The 26,157-nt window shown below is 28.0% G+C and overlaps 1 pseudogene; it reads left to right on the top strand.

Annotated features, from left to right (window-relative positions):
* Positions 1 to 4,427: 4,427 nt before the first annotated feature.
* Positions 4,428 to 25,933, top strand: LOC114182296 (annotated as a pseudogene).
* Positions 25,934 to 26,157: the final 224 nt, after the last annotated feature.

Below are 26,157 nucleotides of genomic sequence, written 5' to 3'. Positions count from 1 at the left end.
AAAAGAAAAAACAAGTTGGCCAAATATATACAAAAGAATCTTAGCTTCCAATATTATTTTGTACAATGGAGATAAGATATCTACGTATAATATACGAATAAGTGGTGGAATAATATATGTTCTACTTGTTTCTCTTTCATTTTTTATCATACATTTTTTTTTGTTTTTAAATTTCTTTTATGGCAAACAAATTTGGACAATTCTTTGATTTTAATTAAAGTAGATACTAATTATTTGAGCTTTGTCTATTCAATAATTGGAAATAATTATATTGATTCAGAAAAAGTTAAGTAGTTACGTTTCCTGATATACTGTTAGGTTTTTGAATCTTTATCTTCTTCAAACAAAAGAAGCTTTTCTTTCAAGTATGATATCTTCAACCCTTACGCATAAAACACTACTCAATGAATCTCGAATTTTCATTCTCATCTCAGAAAAAAAAAAAAAAGTACTGTTCATGAAAAATTTTCACCACAAACTAAAATTCACTTCTTTACAATTATAATTCTGAAGTGGAACAAATAGAAAACTAGCTTGCACACTTATTTTGGTGAATGTTGAAAGTCCCAAATCGACTAAAGATAAGGCCAATTCACAATATATAAGTGGATGCAATCATCACCTTATAAGTTGGTTTTGTGGGGTTGAGTTAGGTTTTAAAGCCCACTTCTAATATGGTATCAGAGCCAAGTTAGAGTCTATCCTAGCGAGCTTTCTTGGACATTCGGTTCCACCCGATATCAGACCGCTAACGGACCACCCATTAATTTCTAGTCCCACGCATGAGATAAATATATCTCGGTGTGAGGACACTAGTGCAGAATCACGTTTTTAACTTGCCTTATAGGAACCGAAGCCTATAAGGACGCGGTGACATTTTTTAAAATTTTTGAACTTTTTTTCTTCGGGTCCCTATCCAACTAAAGCCTATAAGGACTTTTATGCTTCAGTTATCACTCAGACGAGGCCTATAACTCGTTAGTGTTCCCCAAAATTTCAAAATTGCCATTGACAGCAGAGGCTTTGGCCTCGAGTGGAATAGGATCGAGGCCTATACGACTTTATGCCTCGATTATTAATGGAACTGAGGCCATAGACCTTATTTAGGGTTCCAAATTCACAAACCCTGCACCTGTTCATCTTCTCTGCGCGAACCCAAATCGCGAACTAGTTTTTTCTCCTCTGCACAACTCCCCCAAAACGCAAACAAACCGAGAGCCAGCGCGACGTTAGACCACTGCGTGCCACAACGACGCGAAACCAGGCTATTGCTGCGCGTTCGGAGCCATACTTCAATGACAGAGATCGACACTACTGTGAGCGAAGATGCAGACAACCTTTGTTGTGACGCCATCAACCTCGCCATTATTGCTCTGTCTTGCGAACCAGATCTGTCTCGCGCCTCCGCCGACCACCACGAGTCGCGCCACTGAAGGAACATCACCTGCGACACGTGCGCAACTGCACCATCGACACCGCCATTGGAAATCACTGCCGCTGCCGCTGCAAAATCACCATTGCGAATCGTGTGCCACTGCAAAAAATCCCTCCTGAGTCGCGTCGACGCTGCATGAACCACTGCTTGTTGCGGAATGCACCTCCACAGACCTGCAGAAAAGGCTCTACGAAATTTTTAATTAAAAAATAGAAATTTTTAACCTATGGCTTCGGTTCTCACAAACCCGAAGCAAAAAAGTCTCTCTATGGCTCCAGTCCCTTTGCAATCGAGACCAAAAGACACCCCCTTTTGGCCTCATCCCAATATGCCTCGAGTCTAAAATCGAGGCAGAATGACAAAAATAACCGAGACCAAAAGTCTTTACTGCACTAGTGGGTGTGCAATCCTTATCTTACAAACCGATTTTGTGGAGTTAAGTTAGACTTAAAGCCAATTCTAAAAATGAAGGGAATGGTTCATTCACTTTGCACATTTTATTACCGTTAATTTCTTAATAATTAATATTTAATTTCATGTCTTATTATCTTAAAGAAAACATGCACACGATTATATATTCTAATTTTCAAATATGACATTTATAAAAGATTATGTGTTTTGACATGCTATTTTTTTTTCTTATTTTTAACTTTTACAAGTTCTTGATAATTTTTTAAGTTTTAAACCTCATCGCAATCCAATAATATTTAAATCCATAACTCAATCCAACTATTTTAAATCTATAATAACAATCATATAATATACACTTTATGAAATAATTCACCTAGTGCTTACTCAATTATTTTATCAGTATTTCAATGTTGATATATTATTTTTAAATCATTATACCAATCAAACAACATACATTTTATGAGATAATTTATTTAAGTAACCAAAAGAGATTTTAAAGCATAAGGAAATCTCGCTTGAACGTCCAATATACTTAAATATCATTTGTAAATAAAATAGGGTTGAATCACATTGAATTCATTTTTTAAATCTCTTTTATTATCATTTTTTTAAATTATTTATTTAAACACTTGATAAAAGTGCATGTTTTCTTGTAATTTAAAAATAAAAATTAAATATATAGATAAAGAGATTCATCTTTACTAATATATTCTACATACGATAACAATTTTTAATTTATGCATATAAAATAAAATAAAAAATCAAATATTTGATTGTAATTTTGTCATAAATTTGGTGTGATCGTCTTGTTTTTTTTTTTTGTTTTTTTTAATAAAATCATCATGATATATATGAACTTATTTAAAATTGTTATTATTATTGTTTACATATTAGAAACAATTATATATCCCAAAATATCTCTATTATTATATAATTGAGATCTTTCGGAAAAATAAAGAAGTACATGTTATATTTTTATTTATAGTGATGTTAGAGTACAATCTTTAAATTAAATTAACGAGTTTGATAGGTATTTTAACTAATTTAGATTTGTTATATTAATACTCCATTCATCCATTATAATTAGTGTGTTAAAAATGTCTAAAATAAAGGTTATTTTATTTTTTTAAACATAATTACTCTATACTTATACCTCCAATGTTATTTTTATAATATTTAAGTTGTTTAATAACATTTTCTTAATAGTGAAGTCAATTTCATAAAATTAGAAGTACAAGTAGGTCAAAATCAACCTACAAGCTCAATCAACTAAACCTAACTATACATTTGAATCAATTGAGTCATAAAGTTGAATTGAATTTTATTAGATTTAATTTTGTTTTGCCTAATTAAAGTTTAGTTAGATACACAATGAATAAGTTTTCAACTACATCCAACTTAATCTAAACATATTATATTAATTAGTGGAAACTCATACATCTATATTTTTATAATAAAATATAAAGGTATAATCAGAAAATTAATAGTTAAAACTTATATAGATGTTAAACAATTATTATTATTATATATATATATATATATATATATATAATATTCACAACAAATACAATTATAAAAAAGTATATATTTTTTAATAAATTCATTTGTTTAATTTAATTCAACTGGATTAAAATTCGATTGAATTTAAATTAGAAATTCGAAGGAACTCGTTGAATCAAGTCTTAAATTAGAACGAAATTAATATTATTTATACTTCTTCATAAAATGATTACACCCTTTCCTTTATTTTTATAATTTTTTTTAAGATCAAGTACAATGCTTATCATGGGATAGAAAATATATTCTTCATTTAGCTTAATAATTATGAACTGATAACCTTTTACTTAAAATTTGTATTTTTCCTATATTAGGTAACTTGCCAACTATTCTCATTAAAAAGATAACACCAATCCATGAATTAAAATTGATAATTAAGAGAACTAAAATGACACTAATTGTCATTATTTGAAAAGGTTTAAAATAATAAAATATTTTACCGTTCAATTCATCCTTTAGTCTATTCTTATAGTTTGTTTAGGGTCGTACATACAAAGTACAATAAGTAAATAACTATAAAATTACAACAAAGTCATTTTAAAAAAATCAGTAAAGTTTGAAAACGTCATAATATATTTTCTTTTTTTCCTGTCTCTCGTATTTTCTTATTAATTTATCTTATCGTAATAAGGAGATAATAATTAAATTTTAATTATATTATCTGTTTTTTATTACCACAAAAATGTGAGTGGGGATGATGGACAAGTATGTTTCAATTAATAATAATTATTATAATTAACGAAACAAAAATGAAATTTCCGTGTCTATGCCGCAATACAATGAATCCTTCCTTCTTCTTTTTTCCTTTTTCCTTTTTTTGCTTTTACAATTAATTCCCTTTCATATAAACAGCGTAACTTAAAAAAAAAAATGAAAGAAAAAAAAAACTAATAGAAACCCGGGAATGAAGCGATCCCATCGGAACATTCCAGAACCACCAAAATGTGGCACCGATGGATCCTACGTGGCATAAACGACGCCGTTGCCGTCGGAGGGCGAGAAGGCGAGAAGCATGAGCGCCGCCATGATCCCGACGGGGAAGAAGAGTAGGACGAGTGGCGGCGGCGGAAGAGGCGGTAGCATGAGCGGAAGCACCACCATAGACGCCGCGAGCGCCACCAGAATGAGAACGGATCCTAAGCTGAAACACCGCACCATGTTGTTGTTGTTGCTGTTGACGATGATGTTGTTGTTGTTCTCCCTACGATCATGTTCCTCTCCGACACCGCGAGAGGGTAAAAGCGTAGCTTCCGACACGGTGCGTTCCCTGAACCTCTTACTGTGTATGTGTTTCTCCGAAACGCTAACGTTGGGGCTTGCAAAGCAAATTGAGTTACAGAGAGCGGTGTCGCGGTTTTGGGTGTGTGTATATATATATAGCAGGCGTGGCGCGTGGTGCATTGGATTGGGTCTCTTTCTCTCTCTATGGCGCGAGTTTCGATGGATGGACCCAAGTGGTGTGGGCCCCACGTGCTGGATGTGTGCGGTTGGTTAAGTTAACTTGAGGTGATTATTTTGATTTTGAGTTGACGTGGGGTGGGAGTAATAATAATAGTTTAATTTAATGGAAGAGTGTTATTAATATATTATTTAACATTTTTTATTGACTAAATTCAATTTCATGAGGATGGAGAAAGAAATTAAAAAAAAAATGTTATGTTAATTTGTGTAGAAGAGTGTGATGATGGTGGTGGTAGGAATCTGCAGAATCGTAACAACAGATCCCAATATATACACTCTTGATACGTCTCTGCAGTTTTTTTTATTCTTTATTGCGGTGCTCATCTATCAACTTGCCTCTCATTTTTTTTTTCTTTTCTTTCTACATCATTTCTTTTTCATAAATTACTTTTCTCTTTTCCATTCTCAGATTGATCTGGATGAATGTATGTTGTTGGGGGGAATTGATTCACATGTTTCATACTATTTCTTTAACCATACTTCTCTTAAATCAACAATTTTTTTCTCGAAGTTTTTACTTTTGGAAATAAGATGGCATTTTACCAAACTCAAGATTCTAAAATAGTCGTTTGGAAATAATGGTGATGATTGATTTGAAAAAGAAAATGAATTTAAGTGGATTAGAAAATAAAGTTTGTGTTGTAATTTTAATGAATTTAGAGATAAAAGTGTCTGGATTTAAAAGTAAAAAAGTGAGTGAGTGATTTTATTGATAAGATAAATTAAACATTAAGTTTAACAGAAAGAAAAACAAGATTATTAAATTATCTTGATCTTAAAAGTAATATAAAATTATACTTAGATGAGTTAAATTTATTTTATAAAAAATATTTAAATAAATAAATTGAAAAAAATATTTATTTTAACAAAAAATAATAAAAATACAAGATATTTACATGTTGAAAATTCTTTAGATAAATATTTTAGAAATTTGAAATATTAATTACTGTTATAAGCATAATTTTAAACGGGAAAATGAGTTGAATTATCATCAAATTATCTCATACGAGGAGAGATGACAGAATAGCATAATCTTGCAATTTCTTTCTTTTATCTACTCTCAAATCTTAGAAAACAAACAGGATGATTATTCTCGAATCATTTCTCTCTAATCACTTTGAACACTAAATCCATTCAAATAAATACAGTATTATATTTGGTAAAAATCCTCTAACATTTAATATTTTTAAGATAGTATTATTATTATTATGAAACAGTTCAATAGAATTGACATCATATTTTTAGCGTGGACAAGAAGAAAGAGTGAGATTGTTTTAGATGTAAAATCCAAAGTGTGAAAAAAGTTGAAGTTGTTATTGTTGTAAGAGAAGATGAAGAAGGGTTGAAAATATTGGAATGGGCGAAGATCACGTGAGAATGAAGAAGAGGATGTCTGGGCCAACACAGCATTAATTTGACTTGGGTCCTTTAGTTGTTGTTTTAACCAATCATCGTCTTTTTACGACTATCCGTTGCACAATGCTTCAACCTTTGTGTGGCTGCGTCAACTTTTATGAGTACCAAAATGAAAACGTGACCACTTTTCTCGATACATTCATTTTCACCACTATTCTACAACACGTTTTATGGTATATTCGTCAAGAGTTTACGTTAAATGAACAATACGTATTTTATTATATAAAAATACAGTATATTATGTATATTTAAAATGTAAAATATTTCGCTTTTCTCTGTACAAGAGTAAAATGTTACATACTATATCCAATTAGATTTTATTTTCTTGTATCTAAAGTTTTACTCTTCTGTTTTGCTTGCATGTACAAGTTTGTGTGATCACATGTCATATGTGAATCATAATAATTGAATATTTGTCAAGTCCATGGTAATATATTTAGTTTGTGAATTAGAATTTTGTGAACAAGTTAAGTTTTTTTAGTTTTTTTTTTGTGTGATAAATCTATGAAGAGTATAATAGTAATGGAAATTAATTTTATTTAGTTATTTTAGAAAGAAATCAATAATTTTTGTCTCGGGCCGACTCCGCTCAACCTATAATTCATTAAACTCGGCACGGTCTTCAATTTAGACTCACTTGGCTCGAATTTCAGCATGAGTCAACATTTCTCAACCTTCATAATAGGTTGACTCGACTCGACCTTTTTCCAAATAGACTTAGCTCGACTTTGCCCAGACTAATTAGGCTCGACTCAACCTGAGTTAGCTCGAACTAGATGTCGAGATTATTCGTTCCGAACTGAAGATTGATATGTCTCAACTTTTGAAAATATATTATATCAACTTTTTATGTACATACCAAATTATTTTGAAAAATACAAATTTGTATAAACATAATTTATATGAAAATAACATGTGCTTTGTTTCAATATTCAACGCTTTCATTTTTTTTTTAATTAAAACATGTGTTTTTTATTTTTTTTAATTAAAAGATACAATAAAGCATTAGTTAGAGGAAGTTATATCAAAAAAATTTTCAACTTACAAGCAAAAGTTTGATGCCAAGTGTTAGAACTAAATGTATTTTAGATAATATACTTTTTCTGAAAAATCTTATTAATATACTTTATACTAATTTTTAATGTGATTTTCAGAATTGGTATATCTATTGAAAATCGACCTTTTGTGAAAAAAAATAGCATTTGTTAAATATAGATCATTAAATTATATCAACATGGTCAAAATTTAAAAAAAGTGGACAACTTTTTTAATGGTCATGCCGCCACCAATAAAAAGTTAAAATTATAATTAACTAATGATCACATGATTGTTTCAAAATTCATATGCATTTTTTAAATCTCTATTATTCAAATATGATCTAAGAATTAAAATTTTCTTATCTAGGACAACCAAATTTCTTAAAATGAAACTGACAGTGTAAACATTAATTAGTAGAAAGACTATGTAACAAAAAAGTTAAAATTTTGAAAAGATTAATTACACAAATATAAATATATAATCACGAAAAGTATATAAGTGATGTATCATTAATTGAAAATGAAATGAAATGTTTCAATTGCATCATTGCAAATACATATTTATTCAATTTTTTTTTATAGTTTGAAAATAGAAATGTTCTTATCAGCAGCTTTAAAAACATGGTGATGTTAACTAGCACCTACCATGTTTACGTGCATAGAATATGAACCAGAACAACTATTATTATTGCACCAAAACAAACTAAAAAGAAGAAGAAGCTCAAAAAGACTTGTGTCACAAGACCACGTAACAGAAGCCACTTCATCAAATCCTCTTTTATATATAAATGTATAAACAATTTATAATTAATATCATCATGCAAATATTTTATTTTGTAATTTATACTTAATATTTATAATATAAAGTTTATTTTTAATTCTTGTTTATTTTTAATTTAAATTGGAAATAAGATTACAATAATATTAAAAAAGACAAATGATTGAAAATATGAACAGAACTTGCATATTTATGGGATTTTATTGAAATATTCGACTATGCAAATTATTGAAATATATACAACTTCAAATTGATTGGACAATAGGATAATGCACTAACACTGAAGAAGCTTTTTATATATGATCATTTTTATTTTTCTTTATGTTTGTTAATAATCCAACTACATAACTGATGCAAATTTACGATGGACAAAATCCTAATATAAATTTATATCAGACAAATTTTCAACTTAAATTCAGGTTGGAGCTTATAATACTCGAGTAAACTTGTGTTGTTTTAAAAAAAATAATTGATTTTGGGTTAAAGCATAAGTTAAATAAAAAATACTAATTTAATTGTAATGATTTTGTTTTGCATACATGATAAACATCGAGTTGAAGAATACTTTTAGCCCTAAACCCTAGTCATAAATTTGAAAACACAAATAAAATATGAAAGTATATATATATATATGGATAATTCCATACGAAAAATATCCATAGATAAATTAAGTTTTACATATGAATTTTACATACGAATTTATGTTCATATGTAAAATTACATTATATACGAATTTTTTTCGTATGTAAAAACAAATGAGTAGCTATTCACGTATCCATACGTAAAATCCGTATGTAAATAAAGATATACCTTTTATCCGTATTTAAAAATTTTATTTTGTTGTTCAGTGTATTGTGGTTTTGAACTCATTTCACATCTCTAACCCTCATTGTTCTCTCCAACCTCTCCATACCTTTTGATTTCGTCTTTGCCAAGCTCTTATCCCACCTCACCCACGACCTCTTTACTAAACCCTTTGCGCCTACTACCACCCTCGTCCACATCCGCTCCACCCCCAATAACAACCCTAACCTCAACTCCTACTCCTACAACTACCCACTTTCACGACAACCTCCTCTACTATCGCCTAACCTCCGACGATGTCGTTTGGGACAACATTTTAGGTCGATCCCGATGGCACCGACCATGCCATCCACCTCTAGCGACATTCCTTTGAAGCAGTCAAGAAGGAGCTCGACCTTGTCCCCACACTTCTAGAAGCTTCCCTTGCTCACAGAAGTACACAATGAGTGTGAAGTTGTTAGCAACAAACAAATCAAGTGGGTTGGTTCCCTGCTTCTATCTTTTCGTACTCCAAATTAAAATGCTCTTTTTAGTTATATTCACCAACGATAACCCCTTATAAATTTCACTTTATTTTTATGGGGAGTACATTATGGCTTTTGATTCCATCGTTGTAGATTTTTTAAGGAGTCAAATGAGGAGGAAAGAAAGCATGTTGAGAAATTGATGGAATATCAAGTATAAAACAGTTACAACTTTTAATCTACACAAAGATTTTTGTATAAAATTTCAAATCTGATTAATTTTCAGAACAAACGTGGTGGAAAAGTGAAGTTGCAATCGATTATGATGCCTCTTTCTGAGAACATGAGGAAATGGGAAGATTCCTTGTATAGTTTATGTGTATGACCCTCTCGTTCTATTTTTTTTTCATATAATTTATAACTAAACCTTTCTCTTTTGTTGCACTATGTGCATTTATTTTAACGAAAGATGTGTGTTTAGTTTGTATGTACATGTTGACTTAATTGGTTAATTTTATAAAATATATAATTTCTTACCAGATTCATTTCATATGTAACAGATGATGTAACACAACTTATTCAAAGTTTATAAATTTCTAAGTATGACACTAAATGCGTTTGTGTTTGTTTCTTGTTGCAGTAAGGGAACTTGCTCTGTCTTTGGAGAAGCTAACAAATGAGAAGCTTCTTAACTTGCACACTGTGAGATGAGTTTTTTGTTTGTCACATTTATGTCCAATTCGATGTTATTAAAATGCGTATTCCTTTCTTTGACCTTGTTACATGTTGTTTGACAGGTTGAACCAAAGAATAATGATGTGCAATTGACAGATTTTATTGAAAGCGAATTTTTAGGTGAACATGTAATTTGGTGTTGCAAATTAAGGGAACTTTTGTCTTGTAGTTTATTAGATAAATTATTAAGTGAATTTTATCAATATTCAATTGACAAACTTTAGATTTTAAATTGATCAAAGAAAAATAATTTATTTTTATTTTGGTAGGTGGAAGCTATTAAAAAATTTTGAGTATGGTGGTCAGCTCAGAAGAGTAGGCAAAGGACATGGTAAAAAATTACTTTTTCTGTTGCATCCTACTTGTTGAATATGTCATCCCAAATGCTTTCAAAGAAAAAATATCTAATTGGTTTGTTTTCTTTGATGTGAATTTTCAGGTGTGTGACACTTTAATCAAATGTTGCTCCACGAGGAGGTACTCTGTATAGAAGTGGAAAAATATTTATTCTAGTATGACCTAAAATTGTTCGGGATATATAAAAGTCTTCTTGGGGACCTTGGTTTTAGATATAGGTTCTTAGTTCTCTACTTGGATTATATGTTGTTAAGACTTGATTTTGGATGTGCTACTAGAAATTTATTAGATTGTTATGTGTACCAAATTCATTGGAATTAGTGTTATTAGTGTTGGTAAAATTTTATTTCATTTTAACTTTATTGCAATTGGATTACTGGAATATAAAAAGAATTCTTATAAACATGTTACATTTGGGTCTATTTATGCAAAATGTCACTCATCAGTTACATACAAATTTATTCTGTGGGTAAAATCTACATTTATTACATACGGACACATTTTCGTATGTAAAGATATCCAAAATTTCATATGGATTTATTCCGTAGGTAATGTTTTCATCAGTTACATACAAATTTATTCCGTATGTAACATTACATACGAAATTTTTTTCGTATGTAAAATTTTTGACACCTATTTTACATACGGGTTTTTTTCGTATGTAGTTCATCAAAATTGTGCAATTACATACGAATTTAAGGCTTTACATACGAATTTTGTCCGTAGAAAAAATGGATTTTTTTTGTAGTGATAACTCACTGAACATATAAATGTCAAAGTTCTGATACCAATTGATGAGAAACCAGGAGAGTCATTTTGATATTCAATTTAGGGACAGGATATTGATGTCACACTCAAGAAATATGAGAAGGTGAGTGATAAATCATGAGGTTGATCACCATAGATTGCCTTAATAAGATCAAAATTGAGTTCTTATAACTCAAAACTCCAAAAGGTTCTCACAAAGAGAAATCTCATTAAATAGATTATGTTTAGTTATCAAACAATAAACATGTTCCATTAAGCAAGTCAATATTGTGAAGCAAAAGCAAATATCATTTCACCAAGCCACTTTTAGCTTAATTAAGCATTGTTTTCAACAATTAACTATTAGCTTAACTGAAATATTCTTTCGACTCAAAGCACTCATGGATGACATTGTTCAAGTATTTTTTTCATAAGCCATTGCCTTAACTAAGTTTTTTTTTTTTGACAAGTCACCCCTAGCTAAATATAATGTTGAAGTGATCAAAAGATTATAATCACTTGAGAGAGTAACATCTTTTGACATATAGAATGGTTTGATTCTCTGTGTAATTTGTCTAGGTTAAACACAAACAATGTTTTTACAAAGCTTTTTTGGCACAGAGAAAATTTAGCAATTGCAAAATTACTATTTGTTCTTGTTTCCTCTTCTTCAAAAAGTTTCATTATATAAGCTCATGAATAAGTAATCATTGCAATTTGTTTCTATCCATTGAGTAACTTTGAACTCACTTGAATATGTTTTTCTTCTTTTTTATATCATAAGCTTTGAGTATAGAAGCATTGAATGTGCTCCATGCAACATTAATTGCTTCCCTTCTTTGCACAACTTCTCTTATAGTTGAGAATATTTTCTCATTTGGTTTCACATCTCTCTACTTCTATGAGTGAAATGCACATCGTACAAAGCAAATAATAAGCCAAAGTTTACATATGCTTATGTTAGATAAAGTTGGCGGACATTTAAATTTTAGTTCAAATCACAAGAGTTTTTTGAATGAGACTTTTAAACTTCGTGCAAATCTTGTGATGATAGATGCTGAAAACATTTCCTTTTCATCAAATACAATTTCTTCATATTTTAAACTCTAAACTATTGTACTTAAATGCTCAATCAATTTCTTCATATTTAACATCAGCTTGAGTTATAGGACTTGTAAAAGTTTATAACTCATTTAACTTATAGGCTTGTTTTGAGTAGTAAATCCTTACAAATATCTACAACTCATTAGTGGTAGACAACTCATTAGTGGTAGATACTTGAGGATTGTCCCCTTAGATTGTGTATCTTAATCTTAATATTTGAAAGGGTTCCATGTAATTTGTGGACCTTTTCTTGTTAGACTCCACTTTTATTTTTTTAAAGGCTTTTACTCGATCATCAAATCAAGTTCCATTTTTATACATTGGAGTAACAACTCAATCAAGATATGCATAAATCATTTAAAGTGCCATAAGTTCTAAACCAACTCAAACATTTTATTTTAATCCAATTCTGGAAAATGTTCAATTTCAACTACATATAACATTATTTCCACTATAACCAAAATTTATCATACACTACAAAAAAAAAAAAAAACTCTATATAATAACTAATTTTAATGATAAAAAATAATTAGTGATTATAATGACCAATTTAAATATCAATTTACAAAACTAAAAATTATTAATTACTAAAATAGTTAATATATGAATAAAAAGTTATAATCAATTTGTAAATTAATCTATAAAATTAGTTATCAAAATTTTTACTACCAAAAATATTTCTTTCTAAATTTATCTCTAAATTAGTGTCTAGATACAAAGATGAAAATGTCAAAAGGTGAAAAATGTGCACAAAAATATTAAATGATTAAGAAACATAAAAAGGAAAACAAATATTATATCTAACTTTTCCATGATAAGACCATACTGATTAGCAAATATTAGACTCATCATAATATTGTCTATTGATAAATAAGATTAGGACTATAATACTTGGACAAAATTTTATTTAACAAAATTTGACACAATTTGTTCTTTAACACACATTAAATATTTTTTTCTTTTTTTAAACTACATCAAACATTTCTTTAAGATAGTCGCATACATTATCAAAAGTTATACACAAAATTTGGTAAAAAAATAATTTTCCATCAGATTATTTATACTTCAACTATAAAACAAATAATATATCAGTACCCTGACACTCTCTTTCTTTTTTATTTAAGTTTAAAAGAAATATGAAAAGTATGAAAGCATGGAGAAGGAAAATAGTATTTAATTGTGGTGAATTTATTGATGATTGGGAAAGAGGAGATGAAAAGTTGATGCTGTGGAGGGCCATACTTTATGATTCTCAGAAAATCACAGAGTCCAACACACAGTTCAGAATTTTTTTGAGTTGAGAGATATGGTTTGTTCCAAAGTCCAAGAATGCTTTCATGTTGGAACTGAGAATAGGAAGAAGACACGAGACAAGAATCAACATGGGAATGGGCGTGGCTGTGCTCATTTTCTGAATGTGTCTCTGTTCGTTGCATTACCTCATTTTCTGTCGAAATTCATCTTTCCTTTTTCTTCATTCTCACACACAACTCACAAATTCTAATATATCACATTACTTTCTAAACTCTTCTACTCACTCCTACCACCCTCACTCTCTGCTTCCATCAAATTTTAAAGAATTATTATTTTTTTCAGAACAACATGAACTCATCTTTACAAAAAAGAAAACTTTAAATAAGTTTAGTTGGAGTTTTTCTTAAATTTTCTTATGAGTGATTATATTATATACATATTTTTTAATTAATATCATTTCCTTTCTTTGTGAGTTACATGATATAATTATTCTCAGTATTAAAAAATGTGAAATTTTATGATTCATACGAATATGATAAGTGACATTTGTTATTAACGAGGTTGTCACGATTCTGATGTATTCTATGTAAAAGATATGTTTTCGCAACTATTTACTCATTTTATATTTTTTTAATACATAAAACAAGTGAACAATATAACAATTTAGATAACAATTACATTTTATCAAAAGGTTAAGAAACTTAATTAAAATATAAAATTTTAAATACTTAATATACTAAAATATTTAATAAAAATTCAATAGAAAATATCTTAATTTGAATGTTGATTAAACAAAATCTTTTTATATTTTATTCGTACACATAAAGGAGTTGATGTTATGTATTGTTTAGTTCTTTAATGATTTAATTAGTCGGATGGTATCCCTTTCAAACAAAAATTACTAAAGTTATTATTTATGATTTTTACCACTAAATTTTGATATAAATATCAATACTTAATTTTATAAGTCATTTTAATTATCAACACCGTTAACAATATTAATAATATTTTGCTATAAAAGACCTAATTCAGACATTTTTTTGAAAAATTGGAATTTAATTGATATTTTTTAAAAAAGAGTACCAATCTGACACGTATAGATGAAAGTAAGTACTAATTAAATTTTTTTAATCAATCTTGTGATAACCATGATAAAAATGAATGTGCTGGAATTGTTGGCAAAAGCATATCTTTGGGTTGAAATCAACGGTGGTGGTGAGTGAGAGAGAGAATATCACATGATGATTATGATTTGTGTGATTTATGATGATGAATTGGCATGAAATAGGTAAATGAGTGATGCATGGATATGAGAGAGAAAGAGAGAGAGTGAAGAGGGAGAATATATGCAATGCAAGTGGTGGTTACGATCCAATTAATAGCAATCTTCTGTGGGTGTTTGGCTCTGTGCAATGTATCTCACCACGTGGGATTACCTTACCCCACGCGCCAATCTCATTCCAAATTTCCACCACTTGATTCATTACAAACACACGCGTGATTCTATTGTACTCTCTGCACCCTATTTTTCTTCTCTCTTCCGCACAACTCATTGCATCCTAGGCTTCCACCTAAATCCTACACCCCACGCCCACCCAAAACAAATATCAAATTAAATTTTATATTTACAACTTTTCTCCTCTAAAATATTCAATTTTTATTTTATCTCCTCGTCATATTCAATTTTTATTTTATCTCCTCGTCATATTCAATTTTTATCTTTTGTAATATTTTATATTTCAAACAAATAGAAAAATTAAAACATTTCTTTTTAATGTGTTAACTATAATATTTTATAATAATTCAAATTATTTGGGTAAATTTTCAAAAATATAAATATATAAATAACATAAAATTTTTATTCATTTATAATTATATATAAAGAGATATTTCTTTTTGTGTACATAATTTTTATGTCCACCAATATAAACATAGATGCGACAACATTTGCATTTATACATTGTTTAAATATTTGTATTATATTATAAGTTAATATATATATATATATATATATATATATATATATATATATATATATATAAAAGAAGTAATTGAATGTAACTAATAGAACTATAAAGGGTTAAATATTTTTTTTGTCCATCAACTGTCAGTAAAAGTTGGAATTAGTCAATTTTTGAAATTTTGTTCCAATTTAGTCCTCTAACTTTATAATTGTGTGAATTTAGTCATTTTAATCAAATTTGGTTAGATTGATTTGACATTTCAAATATATTTCATGATAGTTTTTTAGTTAACATTAAAGTAAAATTATGTCAAACGGTATAAACAACTCAAATATTATCATAAAATGTGTTTGAAACGTTCAATAAACTTAACTAGATTATGTTAAAATGACTAAATCTACACGGTTCTAAAATTGGGGACTAAATTGGACTAAAATTTTAAAAAGTAACTAATTTTTAATTTTCCCTTAAAATTGAGGGACAAAAAACATATTTAGCCCAACTATAAATATAATAATAAAACAAAAGAGAAAAACAATAGAAATTTGTTATAAACTTTTAACAAAATATTTTAAAATAGCAATTATTTTTAAAAAAATATTAACAATTATATCTTTAAAAGAGTTAGTCAATAATTATATTATAAAAAATAAAATAAAAATAAAAAATATATAAAAGATATTCTTTTTATATAAATATAGATTAATTCAACGATCTATTTGTCCAAATATTGGATTAACTTTATTGTTTTTACACATGACTAACTTGTCAACCTATCTTAAAGTATAATCATAAAGGAAATATTAAACATTTAATTTATTAATTCATGAAAATTTGAAATTTCTGATTAAAATAATTACACTTATATTTTCAACTTTTTCATCCTTCCACCAAAACCTCCTTTACGGTGTGCAAGTAATGTAAGAAAATGGTGCAAATATATTTTGTTTAAAATCTAAGAAAGGCACGTGTAATGTAAAAAAGAATGGGACAACTATAATTTTTAAAAGATTGAGATATCAGTTAATCTGAAAAAAAAATCCTAAAGTAATGTTAGTGTTATTTAATATAAAAGTAATGTTAAAACTTTTTAAAAGTTGGAATTGACAATAATTCCTTAATTCATTATGTGATGATTTAAATGTTTAATCACAAAATCTTAGTTTATAAATTTTACTTTGTTAAATATAAAATGAATTATAAATTAGGTGATAAATTATGATTCGTTGATAGTACAATTTGTGTCATGTATCTGTATCTGACACATATATGTATATGATACTTTAAGATATTTTACCAATACTTATCGATGAAGTATATAATATATAAACCAATCATGTTTTTATGATGACAAAAATTTATAAATTTTTATGCTGAAAAATATTTAATATATTTAATTTTAATTTAGATTCACATAAGAATGATCATATATTTATCATTTTTTTAAAAATGTATATTTTTCAATATGCATATATCACATGTCATGTCATATTATTTTCAAAATTAGCATATGTCGTATTCAATACATGTATCATATTTGTGCACAACATAGTCTATAAACTTATGGTTTAATTATGCCTTTGGTCCCCATTTTGGAGTCAAAATCTCAATTTAGTCAGTTCCACGATTTTTATTTTTTTGATTTTTTTGATTTCCTTTTTTTTGAATTTTTTTTTAAATAAAAAAAATTCCATGTGTCAAGCTGTCGTCGTGCCACGTGACAGTGACAGAGTGATGTGGCAGTGATAATGTCAGGTGTCGGTATTATGCCAGACTCCTCCTAACAGCGTCAACCCAGACTTAACAAAAAGTGCAAACTTGAGATGTTTAAACAAAAAAGAAAACTAATTTGAGACTTTTAAAATTTCGGATACCAAATTGAGATTTTTACTCCAAAGGAGCAAAGACATTATTAAACCTAAACTTATTTAACTTACTATCATGTTGGGTTAGGACTATTTTTTTTCTTACCTTTTACGATTAAAATAATGAAGTGTTATTTAAAAATAATGATATCATATATGATAATGTTGTTTAGAGGAAATTGAATCGTTTGGAATATCTCCTTCATTAGGAAAAGATTGAATAGTTTTCAATTTTTATAACATAAAACTTTAAAAAAAAAAAACCTATTTCATTTGTTTATCTAGAAAAAATACTTTTCATTTACTGCCGTTTGTATTTTTTTTTATTTTAATTCCGGTTCTTGTTCTTTTATTTCAGTCCTGTATTATATATAAATATATATATATATATATATATATATATATATATATATATATATATATATATAATAAAGTTAAGGATCAAAACCAAAAACAAATTGCAAAATCAAAAGTCTTAAGAAAAAAATTCTAAGAGTCAAAAGAAAAACACAACTACACGTTCCAAAGATTAAAAAAAATGTATTTTTTTTTTAAATCAAAATGGTTTTTATAAAAAGATCCAGAGATATTATCACTCAGTTTATGTTATTACATGGAGAATTTTATTCCATATTTATCTTAATTACATAAAGTTATAAGTAAACTACTCCTAGCTAATTTATTTTCGACTTTCATGCCTAAAATTACTAAAATAAATTATTGCACGTGTCTCTGATATTTCTCACGCGTATATATTCTTACTATAAGTATATGGAATGAAGACTTTAAATGTTAGTTAGAACTCCAACTTTTTGTTATATTTATCATGATGGAACTGTTTTATTCCTAAGTATACATTATTTCTTCAGAGATATTTTTCGTTATTATCTTTGTACTTTAATTATATACCTTGTGAGATTCCTATACTTGAACAAACTTATATATAAGAATATTAATACTTTAGCATGGAATATATTAGGAAAACAATAGACATGGGCTTGGAAGGATTGAATATGTTGTAAAAATTTCCTAGTTTTAGTGAAAACATTTCTACATCTTTGTAGTTAATTTGAAATCACTTTTTTTTTTTGTTATGACTTATTATTTATTGAACTTTTCATCTAATTAATTGACTTTAATATATTTTAATTAATAATAAAATATTTTTTAGCCTTGATATTTGTTTAACATTCTATCTAATTCATCCACTCAAAATTAAAAAAAAAGTTTCCAAATATAAAAGAATGAAAAGAATAAGTTATTAATTATAATTTCTCATAAATAAATTTGCTACATATAAGTTAAGGATTCATTATTAGAATTTGTTACGGATCAAATAAGGATATGCTTTCATAATTTGCAATGGATCAACTAGGGATAAGTTGTTAGAATTTCCTTCAGACCAACTAGGAAGTAGTCAGTGATATGTTTTATAATTTGCTACGATTAGCTATGGATAAATTGTTAGAATTTGCTACGGATCAACTAGGGATATGTTTTTATAATTTGTTACGAATTAGTTAAGGAGTAACTAGAGATAAATTCTTATAATTTGTTATGGATTAGCTGTGGATAAATTTTGTAGCTAATTAACAAGGCTATTAACATGCTTTCTTTTAATTCATTAGTGAGGCTTTAGAGTGGAATTTGCTACGGAAAATTCGACTAATAGCAAGGATATAATTTCCTCGTTATTTAGTTACCTATATTTAGTTACGGAATGTTGTCTTCACCATTTCCTCACTTGTGAGTGATCAGTGATGGTTTAACTATAAATTGTTTTGTCATAATTAAGTTATTTTCTTATACACTACGAGAAAACTATTTTTTAGCGGCATATATATAAAGGCGGTTATCCTAAAATGAGACTATATTGAATAAAAATAAAATTATGTAATATTTGTAGTCGGTTTAAAACTGACCTGATCTTCTAATATTTATTTTAGACTTGAATGTTATTTTTGTTGTTAGTTGTAAGTTACTCTAGCAGGTCAATCTCGCGCTTCTATGTAAAAAATTTCGCACTTGCAGAAGTCATCTTTGCCATCTTCGTTTCTCCTCAAAATTCATTCTTTGTTTTTGCCAGTGCCTCTTTTCTTTCCGTAAGTGCCATCTACTCCATTTTCTTGTGTAAGCCATCTTCTTCCCGTAAGTTAGGTTTTTTAAGCCTTTGTTTTCCTCATTTCCTCATTGATTTTTTCTTTAGTCATTTGAAATTTATTTTTCTTTTAAATTTCCAACTTCTCATAAACCCTAATTTTCATCATTTTCTGTTATAAATGCTATGAAATTTCTTTTTTGCTATACTCAGATTTTGTCTGAGTTTTTGTTGATCTAAATGTGAAATTTGATCATAAATATGAAGATTGGAGGAGGAAGAAGCATATAATGTTATGATGAGATGACTTTGTCTGCTTTTGGTTCAAAATTGTAGTTAAGATGTTATTTTGTAATTGTTTTGTTCTCTGTGCAAATTGAACATGGTTGATTTTGCCCATAGATATTATTTATTATTATAACCACTTCAATTCAATGGAGTTGTGTGCATTGAATAAGAAAGGAGTTTGTACCTGGAAAATATGGTTCCATAATCACATTTGTATTCCCTGGTGCCACAAGTTTTCTGGTGGGCCTTCCAATAAGACTACATTGTGTAACTCTTAGAGCACTTGTCACATTTCTATTTCTTCTCGCCATGTTTACGACTATAGTGTTTTTTTTATGCTAGTGAAGTCTCCTAATGCACGAGTTCGGTTATGGTGCACGCATGATGGCTCAAGGCAAACATATACATGTTTCCATACCTCAATGCTTGTCCATTACCTTAGTTTCCATGAAAGGTTACGACCTTTGTGGTGCAACTGAAGGTTTTGGTCCCTCATAAACCCTTTATTGCAGATGCCATGTTTTTATTTCTTAGCCTAAGCCACATCAGCTAGTTCCCATGATCACCTCTAACATCCCAAATTCCTACACTTCTTACTGCTTTAACTTGAGACCATAAACAAAATAAAATATATTATAGTAAATGATATATTGACAAAAGTTCCTTAGCCATGAAAAATTCAAATAAGTGCGCAATTTAGTTATAGCTCTCTAGGTGTACTTTTGACTATGTTATATCTAGAGAACAAGGTTAATCTTGTAAGGCCATAGGCAACTCAAGAATTGATTGTCAAAACTTATTTTTCATGGACGTGTCAAAATTAATTCAAGTGTTGTGTATTATGTTTTACTTGACTTTGTAAATAGAATCTTTCAGTTGTAAATATTTTGTTGAACACACGGTGAATCATAAGAGGCAATGTTTTTTGTATTATGTTGTTTCTACCGATCTCCTTTCTTCCAACAGGATGTAAGTTATATCTTAGTTGGCTACTATTGTTGTATCTATTATATGTATAACCAATATAACTAATGCTTACATATAAAATATTAATTTCTTTCAGCCTAACAGTGATTATGATGTTAATATTAATGCTCATTATGTGAGTTGCTTCTAGATTAAATGCTGTGGTGGGTGATTACAGTCCAAGTAAGTTTTTTCTACTACAATATCTACCTTTCTGGATGGTTGAATGGTAAAAAAATACATAATGGATTCAAGTACAAAACGAATTTAAAACTTGGTTAGTAGTTAAGCACCGGATTCCTCTTATAACTTAGTAGAAAATGCAATCAAAAGAGAACAGTGTGTGGGTAGCGCAAGATAGTTGCACAAGTGGTAATGAGTCAATGGTGGCATATGCATTTTACTGGTCTCCAATCTGTGCTGACAAGATCTTATTCAAGCAATCTTGCCATTTTGCTGTCTGGATTCTCGATTCTTCTTGGTGGATTTAACGGATGGCCAAGTTTATAATGGAGTCTGTGGAATCCGCCAATAATCTTCCTTTCAATATGAGGCTATGAGGTGTGATTTGCACATTTCTATCCTATAAAATCTACAATATTGAGATTTTTCTTGTAAAGGGTTGAAATTATTAAGAAATTGTACAATGGAGTACTTTATTTAAAAATATTTTTTTATATAATTTTTTAAAATTCCTAAATTATAGTAGCTTTTGCATTTGGTACAACATTTTTTTCAAATGGTTTCTTTTTTGTTTTAAAGAGTATTTTGGTTAGGTTTTTTACATTTATTTTTATTTGGCAATTAACTACCACTAGGTTTTGAATATTTTTTAAAAAGGTTTTGATCTCTTTGGTAATTACAATCGCCATTAGATATTAAATAATTTAAAAATAATATATGATTTTCTTAGCGGTTACGATTACCACTAAATATTAGGTGAAATTTTTTTAAGATTAATTTAGAGATAGTTAAAATCGATTTTAATAATTTTAATGACAGATATTTTGATGATTATATTTAAATGACGTTAAGATACTTTTAATGCACTAAATTCTATGTTAGTTTCAGACAAAATAAAAATAGCGACGATTATAACTCCCACTAAATAATATATTTAACTTACACTAAAATCGAATTTTTAGTATTGATAGTGCAATCATGTACAAATAAATAAATCCTTTTCAATTTGTAATAGCTTCCATTTTTTGGAAATTGCTTGAAATGTAAATAGTAACTACAAAAGTTGAAAATTCTTCAAAATCTTATACATCTAAGACAACATAAAGAAACAATATCAAACTTCAATTAAGAACTAAACTAATTTAGATAACAATTTTTTTTGTCAATTAACCAAATCAATAATGAACTAAAAGATAAAACATAAAGAAATGAAGAGAGTTTTCGAATAAAAGGATCCTTATTACCTATAAAGAAATCTCATATAATAGTAATGCTCTAAGATACATCAAATATTGAATGGTATAGGATCTACTTTTCAAAATGGTGGAAGAAATTGGTTTAAAAAAGACAGAAAAAAAGTATTAATTATAAAATAAACAGATAAAGAAGAAGTACTAATTATTTATCGCCAAAAATAATGATTAATAGGGTTGAAAATGTTAGGTTGAGAGAATGTTACTATTTCTTCTCTAACATGAATTATTATATATCTAAAATGTGAAAATGTGGTACACCATAATAATAATAATAATAATAATAATAATAATAATAAGGATTAAGTATATTTTTAATTCCTGAACTTTGACCTAAGATTGGAATTCGTCCATGTTTGAAACTTCGATACATTTTAGTCCCTAAACTTTGAAAATGAATGAATATAGTCATTTTAACTCAATTATGTTAACTTTTTTTAGGTGTCGAACACATTTCTCAGTAAATATTGAACCAGAAATGTGTTAAACAATGTAAATAACTCTAATACTAATATAAAAAGCGTTTGACACGTAAAAAAAAGTTAACATAATTGGATTAAAAAGACTATATTCATTTATTTCTAAAGTTTAGAGACTAAAATGTATTGAAGTTTTGGACAAAGACGAATTTCAATTTTGAATCAAAGTTCTGGGACTAAAAACATACTTAACCCAAATAATAATAATAATAATAATAATAATAATAATAATAATAATAATAATAATAAAATATGTTTATTTCTCAATGAAATTTCAAAGGGTATAAACTATTGTAGTTTTCTGTGGTTTCTTATCTTATTTGTGTATATAAGTTAACAAATTCAGCTTTCTAACGCTATTTGATTGAACAATTTATTAAAACAAGTTTCCTAAAGGTACTTGTCAACTTTTTCATAAGAATTGAGATTTGATATGTTGACTCCATTAAACAATTATAGATCTTGAGACTATCTGAAGTCATATTTTTCTTAAAGAGTTGCTTAAGCATTTTTTTCACTCTTTCATAAAAAATAAATAATACATGTATTCTTTATATATATAAACTTACTTATTTGATATCTCTTAAATAGTTTAATTAGAGTGAATAAGATTTAAATGTCGAGAATACACAAAAACTCAAATTAAAAAGAAAAAAAAATCACTTATTTGAGATCTCTAAAATTTGGAGAAAAACGAGTCTTTGTCTTGAATAGAGAACACCAAGTTTTGGCAATGAAAAAAATATAAAAAAAAAAAAAAATCATACATAAAATCACATGTATAAAAAGAAAAAGTGTACACTCCACCACCATCCTTGAAAGTTCGATTAATTTAATTATATGTGTAAGTTGTTCAAACTTATTGTAATTGAAACACCTTTTTGAAGAAGATCCAAAATTGAATGAATAAGGTGCTTTGTCGTGTTCAAATTTCCAACTTCTGGCGAAGCAAATGAATCTATGATGCACACTTTTACTTATTATTTTTTTTCCAATTAAAAAGATTACCACTGTTTATGGAATTCTGAAAGTGAAATTCATGAAGAATTTGAAGAGGTTAATTATTTGAGATTCTGGTACGTAGCCCCTGAGTTTGGTTTAGATTCAATGTTGGAATGCGAAATTAGGGTTTGACTGAGGAGGGACCCATCATGCTTCAATAGTTCTCTCAAAAACCACAATTGACCAAAACAGAGAGAGAGCTATGGAATTCATGGGAAGACTAATGCTTCTTGTTAAGACTGCACAACATTAGTAAAGGATTTGCTTTTCAGATCTATATTAATAATATAGTTTTAATGAGGGATGTCAAATAGAACGGGTAAAGTAGATATAGTATCTCTTTTATCTTATTTATTGGATAAATATCTATTCTATGTTGGTATACATATTTATCTGAGTATCTGTTATGTAGGTATCTATATATTTTTTTAATATTTATGGATATTTACGGATATCCGTGGATATTTAAAAAAATATTTAATATTTATTAAAAAAAAATTAACCATAAATTCAAATAAAAATATAATGTATAATCTTTATAAATTTTAAACAAAGTGAAAATAACTCATTTAAATAATAGTTTACAAATAAATGAAGATTTTTTAAAATCAATTAATAAAAAATAACTAATTCATAATCAGTGTGTTAATGTTTTAATATATTTTTTTAATTTAAATTAGAATATAACATGTACGATTATCCATGGGTACAGATACTATGATACCCTATACCCACCCCCGTTAACATGCGGGTATAAAAAATACTCATTCTCGTTACCTGTGGGTATCTATTTTAAATATTTATTTTCTACCTATTGCCAATTTTATCCGCAGATACCCACAAGTATGAATTTTTTTTGACGTCCCTAATTTTAGCGTTATCATTGTAAAAGAAATTATAGTCACAATTTTGTAAATAAATATAATTTTTTAATAATTTAATTTAAAATACTTGTTAAAAATAAAATAAAAAACAACTTTGAAAAACAATAATGATGGCTTATAAAACTATTGTTAAGCCTATCTTTATTTCTCTATCTATCTACTTATCTATTGTTACTGTAACAGTGATATGAATCTTGGGTTTGTATCATCTGATTTAGAAGAAGAATTTGTAAAAACAGATTTTGAGGAGTGTGAGAGGAGGTGATTTTTGCAAGATTTGAATGAAAAGTCTCTTCACTTACAATATAATTACCATGTTGTTTTTAATGTTTTTTCACTTTTTTATTGTGTCTAGGTATTTCTCTTTTTTAACCTTTATCACATCTTAATTTAAAATAATTTCATAAAGTTAAATCATTTTCTTTATTTAAATTAATTTTCAAAATTTATTTCATCTTAATTACTAAAATTATATTTTAATTTAATTTAATTTAAATAATCACTCACATTTCACTATAATATAATTTACACTATTTATAATTTAATTTAAATTACTTTTATATACAAGGGTAAATGGTAATTTTATCCTTTTATCAATTAAATTATTTTTTTAATCTATCACATTACTTAATAATTTTTATAAATTCTTCTTTCATTTCCCTTCAAATATTAGCATTTTTGGCTTAACCTAAACAACTCAACTTTTATCTCTCTTTCTCCTCAAATGCATTTAAGTTCACTCTCAAAAGCAAACATAATTCTTTGATAAATAAATGAAACGAAGATAAATCCACGTTAGAGGCTACAACTATTGGCTCCTTGAACTAATTCAAGACATAGAGTCCAGTTTGCCTACGACCTATCTCAATCACCTTATGAGATGTGTCATCCTGTACAAAACAATCAGATGGAGAGAAATACACATTATATTCAGAATCACAAATTTTCACAACAAAATAAAGAACAAGATTCATAGCAAAATAAGGAGGTATGTAGTAAACATCAGACAAATACAAAGATGGTGTGGCAATGGTACCAATATCAGATAATGGAACTAAATAACCGTCAATCGTTGTAATTGACATGAATGAGTTAGGTGATAACGAAACAAAAAAAGGAAAATGATGTGACATATGATTAGTGGCATCTGAATCAATGATCCATTTGTCTAAAGGAATATTTGTTGATGATGTACCTTGACATTACAAGGTTATGTTGGCATGCAATTGGGAAAGCAAGGAACTTTTGAAATTGATCGAGCAGAGATTGATCCAAAGATGGTGCATCAATATCATCATGTGAATGAGCCGCATGAAACTATTGTTGTTGAGGAGGACGAGACTGTTGTTTTTGTGTACGATGTTGTTGTGAAGATTGTTGTTGAGGTTTAACTTTGTTTAGCAACAAAGGACACTGATATTTCCAATGATTCTTATGTTTGCAAACTCAACCATATACACAAATGTTTCCAATGAGATTTCCAAGGGTTTACAATTTAGGAAAGACGAACTAATGCATGAATCTCTTCTCAATTATAACATTTGCAAAAGAGGCTTAGGACTTAGGGTTTCGAAAAGAGGAACTACTGCAATAATTTCTTCTCTCTTCTCAATCA

Source organism: Vigna unguiculata, chromosome 1 (assembly GCF_004118075.2).
Source record: "Vigna unguiculata cultivar IT97K-499-35 chromosome 1, ASM411807v1, whole genome shotgun sequence".
In the NCBI taxonomy this organism is placed as follows: domain Eukaryota; kingdom Viridiplantae; phylum Streptophyta; class Magnoliopsida; order Fabales; family Fabaceae; genus Vigna; species Vigna unguiculata.
The sequence above is the reverse complement of the archived record's forward strand: the minus strand, read 5'-3'. Positions and strand labels throughout refer to the sequence as shown.